General features: G+C 45.4%; 1 long non-coding RNA gene across 1 annotated transcript in view; it reads right to left on the bottom strand.

The window, feature by feature from the left end:
* Window positions 1–7333: 7333 nt before the first annotated feature.
* LOC132539804 (uncharacterized) overlaps window positions 7334–10238 on the bottom strand; it is a 62145-nt gene continuing 59240 nt past the window's right edge. The window contains exon 5 of the long non-coding RNA XR_009551098.1: window positions 7334–7390. This is a non-coding gene — a long non-coding RNA (uncharacterized LOC132539804). The remainder of the gene's footprint in view (window positions 7391–10238) is intronic.

Here is a 10238-nt window from a genome sequence, read left to right as displayed (position 1 = left end):
CACTTTCCTTTTTACCTTATTTATTTATCTATTTATTATGGATAGAGGCAGAAAGAAATTAAGAGGGAAGGGGGAGATTGAGAGAGAGATCTACAACACTACTTCACAGCTTGTGAAGCTTCCTGCCTACAAATGGGGACCAGTGGCTTGAACGTCAGACCCTGTGCTTTGTAACATGTGTGCTCAACAACTGCCCAAACCCATCCCTGTCCCTTTTCAGTCTCTGCACGTGTCAGGATCTCACTGAAGCAGTGAAGTCTGTGCAACAGTGCAGATCAGGGTTGGCCCCAGGAGAGGCACACTGTCTATCCCCAGCCTGGGTTTTGAGTCAACCCCTTTTGTTGCCAAAAAAAGCAGGGCCAGTGTGGGGTGCTCTCTGCACACCCCCAGGGCATCAGAACAGGCAAATCTGGGACAGAGGTGGGCAGTCCCAGCATTCACTGCCATCAGAAATGGAGAAAATATTTCACAAATTTCTGTTCATTGGATGATTAGTGATCCCTATCTGAGGAGTAAGACATCTGATCTACCTTTTGCTTTGGGGTATTCAACAGCAAAGCAAAACATCAGGAAATGGGATCCAGTGGGTTTTGCATGTAGGGAACAGACATATTGTTGGGGTCTGAGAGCAGAGGTGGAAGGAACATAAGACTGTACTTTGCAGGAGAGACAGGAGTGTGGCAATTGTCTGCCATTGTCTTTGGCATGCATTGTGCCTTCTCGGAACACATCCAGGTGGCAAGTGCTGGATGCTGAGCCCAAGACTGACATGAGCTTCAGCTGGGCCCCCTGGCATGTGGGTGGTGCTGACCCAGAATGCAGCCAGACAGGATGCCAGCCTGGCCTGGGAAACTGGTCTGACAGGCCATGTGTTTGGAGGAGTGGGCCAGGGTTGGGTCATGCTGGGTCTCCAGACGGATCTAGCAGATGGGTCAGCCAGGGAGCAGCCAGGCAGCAGGGGCAGAGTCGCAAGGAGAGCCAGGGCCTTGGGCAGAGCGTGGATCCCACACACAGAGGTGGGCAAGCAGCGGCAGCCTGACTCCCAAGATAGGTGCTGGCACAAGCTGGCAGTGCATGGGAGGGAGCCCAGGGGAGCCAGGGGCTGTGCTGCTGCCAAGGCTGGGGTGCTCAGTTCCTGGGTTCCTGAATGCTATATTTGGTGGGGGTTAATGATTTAAAGTAAATACCGTTGTTGTTACATGGATAAGATTTCTCAGTTTTCTGCAAAACACTCTCATCCCCAGCCTAGGTTGTCCTCCATTATCATGCCCAAGAACCCCAAAGCTCCCCCCCCCCACTGAGTCCTTTTTACTTTGGTGCAATACACCAAACCCAGTTCAAGTTCTACTTTGTGTTATTCCTTTCTGTTCTTATTTCTCAATTTCTATGACTGAGATCATCCCATATTCATCCTTCTCTTTCTGGCTTATCTCACTTCACATTGATTTCTTCAAGCTTCATCCAAGATGAGGTGAAGAAGGTGAATTCATCATTCTTAACAGCAGAGTAGTATTCTATTGTGCATACAGACCACGATTTACTCAACCACTCATCTGTTTTGTGTACCTGGGTTGCTTCCAGGTTTTGGCTATTACAAATTGTGCTGCTACAAACATAGGCATATACAGATCTGTTTAGATGAGTGTGTTTGGTTCCTTAGGATGTATTCCCAGGAGAGGAATTGCAGGGTTCATTGGGTGGTCCACTTCTAGCCTTCTGAGAGTTCTCTACACTGCTCTTCTGAACTTACCCCTTCACTGACAGTGAGTCTTAGTGAAGAGGCTTGATGAAGCTGAAAAGTTAAGCTGGGATTAGGTCGTGCACACCTAGTTGAGTGCATATTTTACCATGTACAAGGACCTGGGTTCAAGTCCCCAAACCCCACTGACAGGGGGAAAGGCTCACTAGTAGTGAAATAGTGCTGTGGGTACCTCTCTTTCTCTCTTTCTTTCTTGCTCCCAATCTCTCCTCTCCCTCTTAACTTCTCTATCCAATAAAATAAAAATAAGTAAGATACTTTAAAAAGGAAAAGAAGGAAAAGGTAAGATGGCAGGAGGGATCAAAACTGAGTGTGATGCAAACAGATACCAAGTAATCTCATCAATGTGTGGAACCAAGTGATGTGTAGAACCTCAGACACTAAAACTAAGCCCAGGTTCACAGAGACCAAGCACAGACTGGGGCTGCCAGAGGCTGAAGTGGGGGTGGGTGACATGGGAGGAAGGCACAGCAGATGCAGACACTCAGTTACCAAGATGGTGTGTACAGTAGGTGGTAAAATTGTAAGACTGCACAGTCACCATACTTACCAGCCGGTCATCTTGCAATATCCACAGGCAGCCCAATCCTTGCATTGTATACCTGGAATTAATGCACTACTGTATGTCAATTATGCCTCAGTTTTTTGTTAATTTTTTTTATTGCTGTTGTTTGTTTTGCCTCCAGGGTTATCACTGGGGGCTCAATACCTGCATTATGAACAAAGTCACTGCTCCTGGTAACCATTTTTTTTTCCATTTTACTGGATAGGACAGAGTGAAATTCAGAGGGGAGGATTAGACCCCAAGCTCTAGGTGCTAAGATCTGGCCATGTGGTCTGCTCCAAGCTGTGAACTTCATCATGGAAAGGCAGGCATGGCCACTGTGGTCCTTCTGGGGAACGATAATCACTTGATCTCTCTTCCTCCTTCAATAGTCCTAGGGAGTCTTCCCTTTTCATTTCACAACCCACATGAAGAGCAGGGAAGATAAAAGTGAAGAAGAGCTCAGTGATCTCCTCTTGAGATCATTTTGGCCTTTAGCACAACAAGTGGGCCCTCCAGGAATCTGTTTGCCACCTCACCAAGCCCTTCAGTGGTGTCAGCTCCCTAAAGAGGGCAGAGAACTCTGTGGAAAACAGAAGAAATGAGTCCAGACATACACAGCCATGAGCACCTAGAAACAGGATTCACAGACAGCCAACTGTTCTACGAAGAACAAGTCTTACTTCTGGTTTGTCTGCTTGGTTGGTTGGTTGGTTGGTTGGTTGGTTGGTTGGTTGGTTGGTTGGTTGTCATCATAAATGGGCTTCATCACTCTGGCATTTCTACATAGAAAAACAGAGACAGTGAGAGACAGAGACAGGCAGAGACAGGGAGAACAAGAGAGAGAAAGACACCACAACACTGATGCTTCCTCCAGTGCAGTGGATGCCAGGCTTCAACCTGGGTTGTGAAAGACAAGGCAGACACTATCCAGGTGTGTCCAGAGACATCAGGGGTGGAATGACAACCCTTCAGCCTCAGTACTCTGGTGAGACCTTTCCTTTCATAGGATTCTCTAATTCCATTTCAGGTGGTTCATTTCCTAAGAAAATCCCAAAACCTAGATATAGACCAGGTCCCATGAGACAGGGCATATGTTCGTACGTATCCATAAATTAGGGCAAAATATATACCTGAAAGTAAAAGTACACAATAGTCTGCAGTGAGTCAGTATATGCAGCAAGCAAGTAGAAAGACCTAAAAAGACACCATAAAGTTCCGAATGAAATAGTGTCTACTTAGACTTAGATACCCTCCTCACCTACTTCCTATTATACTTCCCTCAGTCACTCCAAAGCTAACCGTATCAAAGTAAGGACTGCAAAAGCTGAATAAGGGCAAGAGACTGGCACACGTTAATGACTCTACCCCCACCCCCTTTTTTAAAATGATGACTCTTTAGTCACTATCAGACCAACCCATCAGCTGGGGCCCTAGTTGAGGAGTTCCAAGATTCCCAAACAGACGTGATGGGCCTAAACCTTGAGTAAGTCCCTCTATCCATTGTTACTGGTCATCTCTATCAGGAACAACACAATAGACCCCTTTGTGGGCCCCCTTAGGACCTTGCCCTCAACTTGGATCAACAACGGCAGAGAATGTTCCATCCTCCAAAGGGAGGCTGAACAACATACTCTATGTTCCATCTGAGGAAGATGGGTCCTGAAATTGGTGCAGCTTGGAATGTTCCTTCTTATGAGCACAGAATGTGAGTTCAGATCTACAGGGATACAGAGGTCACATAGGCTCCTAAGCTGAATATGGGCCCCAGGTCAGATCAAATTGATGGGGTTTATAGTCAACAATATTTATACGCCTTTCCCATATTTGGGAGCTACTCTATTCCCTGATCAGGCTTTCTCATCCTTTTTCCAGCCATGACATCATCTCCACAGACAATAACTTGGATCCACCTTCATATCAGATGCCAGGCTCAGGAAAAAACAAAAAACAAACAAAAACTAGTATAGTCATGGACCATTTGGAATATAACTGAAATAGGCCTACTAACTATCTACAAAACGGAGACCCCCAAATCTTCATCTGAACTATTCCAGCCTTTAGATTAATGATTAATCAAAAATTTGTTTGGCTTTTTATGTTAACTCTTCTTTCAGCCACCAGGTTCCAGATGCTAAGATAATGCCAACCGAACTTCCGTGGGCAGACAACCCCACCAATATGTCCTGGATCCCTGCTTCCCCAGAGCTCTGCCTCACTAGGGAAAGACAGAGACAGTCTGGGAGTATGGATCGACCTGTCAACGCCCATGTTCAGTGGAGAAGCAATTACAGAAGCCAGACCTTCCATCTTCTACACCCCAAAATGACCTTGGGTCCATAGTCCCAGAGGGATAAAGAATAGGAAAGCTATCAGGGGAATGGATGGGATAAGAAGTTCTGGTGGTGGGAGTTGTGTGGAGTTGTACCCTTCTTACCCTATGGTCTTTGTCAGTGTTTCCTTTTTATAAATAATTTAAAAAAAAAAAAAATAGAAAAAAAAACGGGGGAGGCTGTAGTGCAGCGGTTTAAGTGCAGGTGGTTCAAAGCATGAGGACCAATGTACGGATCCCGGTTCGAGCCCTGGATCCCCAACTGCAGGGGAGTCACTTCACAAGTGGTGAAGCAGGTCTGCAGGTGTCTATCTTTCTTTCCCCCTCTTTGTCTTCCCCTCCTCTCTCCATTTCTCTCTGTCCTATCCAACAATGATGACAACAATAATAACTCCAACAATAACACAACAAGGGCAACAAAAGGAAATAAATAAATTTTAAAAAATAGAAAAAAAAAAAAAAGAATAACAGAGACAGTGACAGAGACAAGCAAAGACAGAGGGAGAACAAGAGAGGGAAAGACACCACAACACTGATGCTTCCTCCAGTGCAGTGGAGGCCAGGCTTCAACCTGGGTTGTGAATGACAAGCAGACACTATCCAGGTGAACTAACTTAACAGCTTAAATATTACTCCTATGATGGCAAGGGGTGGGGAGCCTTATTTTTAAAAAAATACTGTTGGACTCATCTGGTTGAGTGCAAAAGTTTACCATGCATAAGAACCTGGGTTTGAGCCCCTATTGAAGTGCAATGACTTCTTGTATAATACCACCTACCATCTCCACCCAAAAATCTGCTCCAGAAGCTGGAGTCAGGACAGAGCTACAGCCTGACTTGAAGCTTGTTTGGCACCCAGCACCTTCCACACCTGATGCGCATGATGAACTTCATGGCGGTGAAGTCATGCTGCAGGTATCTTTCTGTTTCTACTCCTTTCTATCTCTCCCCTATCCCTCTCAATTTCTCTCTCTCGTATCAAAAATAAATTAAAAAGGAAGGAAGGAAGAAGGGGGGAAAATCATTGCTAGGAACAGTGAACTCATCATGTAGGCACCAAGTGATAACCCTGATAGCAATAAAATAAATAAAATAAAATAAAAGGGAGTCAGGTGCTAGTGTAGCAGGTTAAGCACACGTGGCATGAAGTACAAGGATCCCAGTTGGAGCCCCCTCCCCCACCTGCAGGGGGGTTGCTTCACAAGCGGTGAAGCAGGTCTGCAAGTGTCTGTCTTTCTCTCCCCCTCTGTCTTCCCCTCCTGTGAACTGACAATAGTGTAGCAGGTATTAATTAGTTAATTAATTATTTATATATAGACAGAGAAACTGAGAAGGGAGGGAGAGACAGAGAAAGGAGACACCTGCAGCCCTCTTTCACCACTCATGAAACTTTCCCCCTGCAGGTGGGACCAAGTCCTTGTGTACTAGAATGTGTGCACGCTTAACCAGGTGTGCCACCACCTGGCCCCTAGGTGTTAATTTTTAATGATGCACACCTGCAAAATATAAAGTTTGTTTTCACAAGTCTTTTTGCATAACCATTAGGATTTTCCCAGGCTGTATTCTCCACACCTCCCCTCTCTAAAGATATATTTATTCATGTTATTTATTTATGAGTGAGTGAGTGAGGTGAAGAAAGAGAACCAGAACATCACTATGGTCCACGTGATTCTGGATTGGAGCTAGAACTCAGAACCTCATGCCTGAGAATCCAATACTTAACCCATTCCTGCAACATGTGTTATAATGCTATGGTACTTCAATGAAAGTGAAAAAATTAACCATCACAATAAAGGAAAACAATAAGTTGTTATTTTGGAGAAAAAGAGGAAAGAAAATTTTAATCCAAAAATGAAATATCAATAAGAGAAAACAATGCCCTCCCTCTCCTCCCCACAAAAAGCTGAAAGAACATTGTGATGAATTCAGTTGACACATGAAATGCCTGAGAAAGCCTAATCAAAGCAACCAGAGATGGTGATTCAGGTTGTTTTTCTAATTGTGGTTATTCTACAAAACCCTGGCCCCTTGGTGCCCTGCTTCCTCCCTCTCCCATCACAGACCCTCTGACTAAGGAGCCCACCTGCTAGCTTGGTACATAAGAACTCGTGCCCCCAGGCCCATCTCAGCCCTCCTCTCATCAAGCCTGCAGTGTTTACGCTCATGACACCTGGACAGGTGACCTCAAGGATGAGTCACCTTGGCTTTCTGACTCATTTAGGTATAATGCAGAATCTGTCTGTGAAATGTCACAGTCTCAGAATGAGAAGCTTCTATTCTGCTTGATTCCTTTCCTCGCAGAAAAAGACAGAGGCCTGCTCTCCATCGTATTCTTTGGTTGTTCCCACTAGCAGGCCCAGCAGAAGCTGACAGCAATTTATGTGAGAGCACAGAGACATTACTGCTGAAAAGCCAGCTGTCAGGCCAAGGGTCAGATCAAGGGTCAGGCATCGCTGGCTGAGGAGGGGTCCAGGGAGGTGAGGCACCTTAGCACGTGAAAGAAAGCACAGGGAGAGAGGGACTGAAGCCACCAGGCCCCATTTTGGTCCATTTATTGTTCTCTTTATTGTCAAGGGAGAGAGGAGGCCACCAGTCCCAGGCCATCAGGCCCCCATGCTGCCAGGCTGACCTCTCTTCTGTCTTTCATCCATCCTCTCTCCTTCTGTGTCCTCGTATTCGTTTCCAAACAGCCCTGATGTAACGGTAGTCTTCTTACATCAGGGGCATCACATCGTGCGCATCAGGTGTGGAAGGTGCTGGGTGACAAGTGGGCTTCAAGTCAGGCTGTAGCCCTGTCTTGACTCCAGCTTCTGGAGCAGATTTTGCGTGGAGATGGTAGGTGATATCAGACAAGGAATCATTGCATTTAGTCATTTATGTGAACTCTCTCATGGTCCCGCTAATATTTTCTTGCAGATATACAATTGATATTATTGGGTCAGTTATGAGTGAAAAACAAGAAAACAATAAAGAGAAGAAAATAGGAGAGAAGTGGGGACTGGGCAGTGGCACAGCTGGTAGAGCACAGATGTTACAGTACTCAAGGACCCTAGTCCCACCTGCAGGGGTTAAGCTTCATGGCCATGAAACAGTGCTTCATGTGCCTCTCCTTCTCCTTTCCTCTCTCTCGTCCCCTTTCCAATCAATTTCTCTCTGTATGTCTCTATGTCCAATAAATAAACAAACTATTTAAAAAGGAAAGTAGAAGAGAAAATAGAGATCTGAGACTCCCAACAATTAATAGTTGTGTTCTTAAGACAAGCACACCAGACAAGATGCAGTTAATTATGGGACACTTACAGAGCTGGCATAAGCCCTGGGGTTAATAATGAACTCTGGAGAGACTGTGTAGTCATGTACCAGCCTGCAGGAGATAAGCTCTGGCCAGAGAATTTCAGTGGGAACAGACAAGGGGCCATTACCACTGCTCTGCTCAAGTCAGCTACATGCGGCTGCTAGCCAGAAGCCTCCCCTCAAAGGCACCAAATTGGTCTTGGTCTTGGTTCACACTTGTTCTGAACAAGAGGTTCTGGAGGAGATGATTTAGAGGCACCAGCCAGCTGAATGTTTGCCTCCCAGAGGGTCCCTTGCAGTCTTTATCACTAAGTTAAACATGCATGTCCTTTGACTTGGGAATCCCTCTTGTCCATAGCATAGAAAAACGATAGAAATGGATGAACACTGCAGCTTTTTATTTTTCCCTTTTGTTGCCCTTGTTTCTCATTGCTCTTGTAGTTAGTTATTATTGTTGTTGTTATAGATGTTGTCGTTGGATAGAACAGAGAGGAATGGAGAGAGGAGGGGAAGACAGAAAGGGGGAGAGAAAGACACCTGCAGACCTGCTTCACCACCTGTGAAGAGACTCCCTTGCAGGTGGGGAGCCGGGGGCTGGAACCGAGAACCTTACACCGGTCCTTGTGCTTTACGCCATGTGCGCTTGACCCGCTGCGCTACCGCCCAACTCCCCACACTGCAGCTTTTATAGAAAAACAGGAAATAATGTCACCATGTTCATCAGTATGAGAATTATTCAATAAATTGGATGTCTATATCCTAAATATTTACAACTGGTTTTTAAAAAGAGCCAGATAGGGGCCATTAGATAGCTCACCCAGTAGAGCTGCACTTCATCATGTGTGGACCAGCACTTAAGTCTGCTGTCACCTCATGGGGGCACCATGCAAGGGAATAACTTCACAGGTGATGAAACAGAGCTTTGTTGTCTCTCCTCCTCCCCCTTTTGTGTGTATGTGCTCACCTGCTATATGAAAAGAAAAAGAATTCGGGGGCTGGGTGTGCACCTGGCTGAGTGCACATGTTACAGTGCACAAGGACCCTGGTTCGAGCTCCCAGTCCCCACCTGCAGGGGGAAAGCTTCGCGAGTGGCGAAGCAGGGCTGCAGGTGTCTCTCTGTCTCTCTCCTCTATCTCCCCTTTCCTTCTCAATTTCTGGCTGTCTCTATCCAATAAATAAATAAATAAATATAATTTAAAAAATACTTTAAAAAAATAAAAAGAATTCATGGGGCTGGATGGTGGTGCACCTGGTTGAGTGCACATGTTACAGTGATTAAGGATCTAGGTTTGAGCCCCCAGTCTCCACCTACAGGGGGAAAGCTTCATAAGCAGTGAAGCAGTGCTACAGGTGTCTCTCTGTCTCTCTCCCTCTCTATCACCTCTTCCCTCTCAATTTCTGGCTGTCTCTATGCAGTAAATAAATAAAGATATTAAAAAATTAAGAAAGAAAAAAATCACTGGGAGTGATGGAAGCACACAGGTGTGAAGCCCCATCAAAGTCCTGGCAGTGATCAGTCAGTCAATAAATGAGAGAGGAAAGAGGGAGAGAAAAGCTAACAGAGAAGGAACGACATCTCAGCACCTCCACCCATCCATGGAGCTTCCCCCAGTGCTGTGATGCTCCACTGATGGCCAATATAGTAATGTAGAGGCATTCCTTTATGCAAATAGTAAATAAGCTAGGAAGATAAGAAGTCAAGAAAGTGATCCCTTATACAATAGCATAAAAGAGAACTAGGTAACCAAGAATAAATCTAACAAAAGAGTCCAACAATTTTTACATTGAAAACTGTGAACCACTATGAAAGGAAATAAAAGAAGACAAAATGAAATGAATAGATAGTCTCCTTGCTTATGGACTGGAAGAATTATCATCATTAAAAATGACCATCTTAGGGAGTCAGGCAAAGCGCGAGGACCAGCTTAAGGATTCTGGTTCTAGCCCCCAGCCCCCCACCTGCAGGGGAGTCACTTCAGGCAGTGAAGCATGTCTGCAGGTGTCTATCTTTCTCTCCCTCTCTGTCTTCCCCTCCTCTCTCCATTTATCTCTGTCCTATCCAACAACCACGACATCAATAACAACAACAATAATAAAACAACAAGGGCAACAAACAGGAATAAATAAATAAATAATATTTTCAAAAAACATTGAAAAAAATGACCATCTTGGGAGTTAGGCAGTAGTGCAGTGGGTTAAGCGCAGATGGCACAAAGCGCAAGGACTGGTGTAAGGATCCTGGTTCAAGCCCCCGGATCCCTACCTGCAGGAGAGTTGCTTCACAGATGGTGAAGCAGGTCTACAGGTGTC

The sequence above is a fragment of the Erinaceus europaeus genome, chromosome 8 (genome assembly GCF_950295315.1).
Source record: "Erinaceus europaeus chromosome 8, mEriEur2.1, whole genome shotgun sequence".
Classification (NCBI taxonomy): Eukaryota; Metazoa; Chordata; class Mammalia; order Eulipotyphla; family Erinaceidae; genus Erinaceus; species Erinaceus europaeus.
Note: the sequence above shows the minus strand (reverse complement) of the source record. Positions and strands in the feature narration are given on the sequence as shown.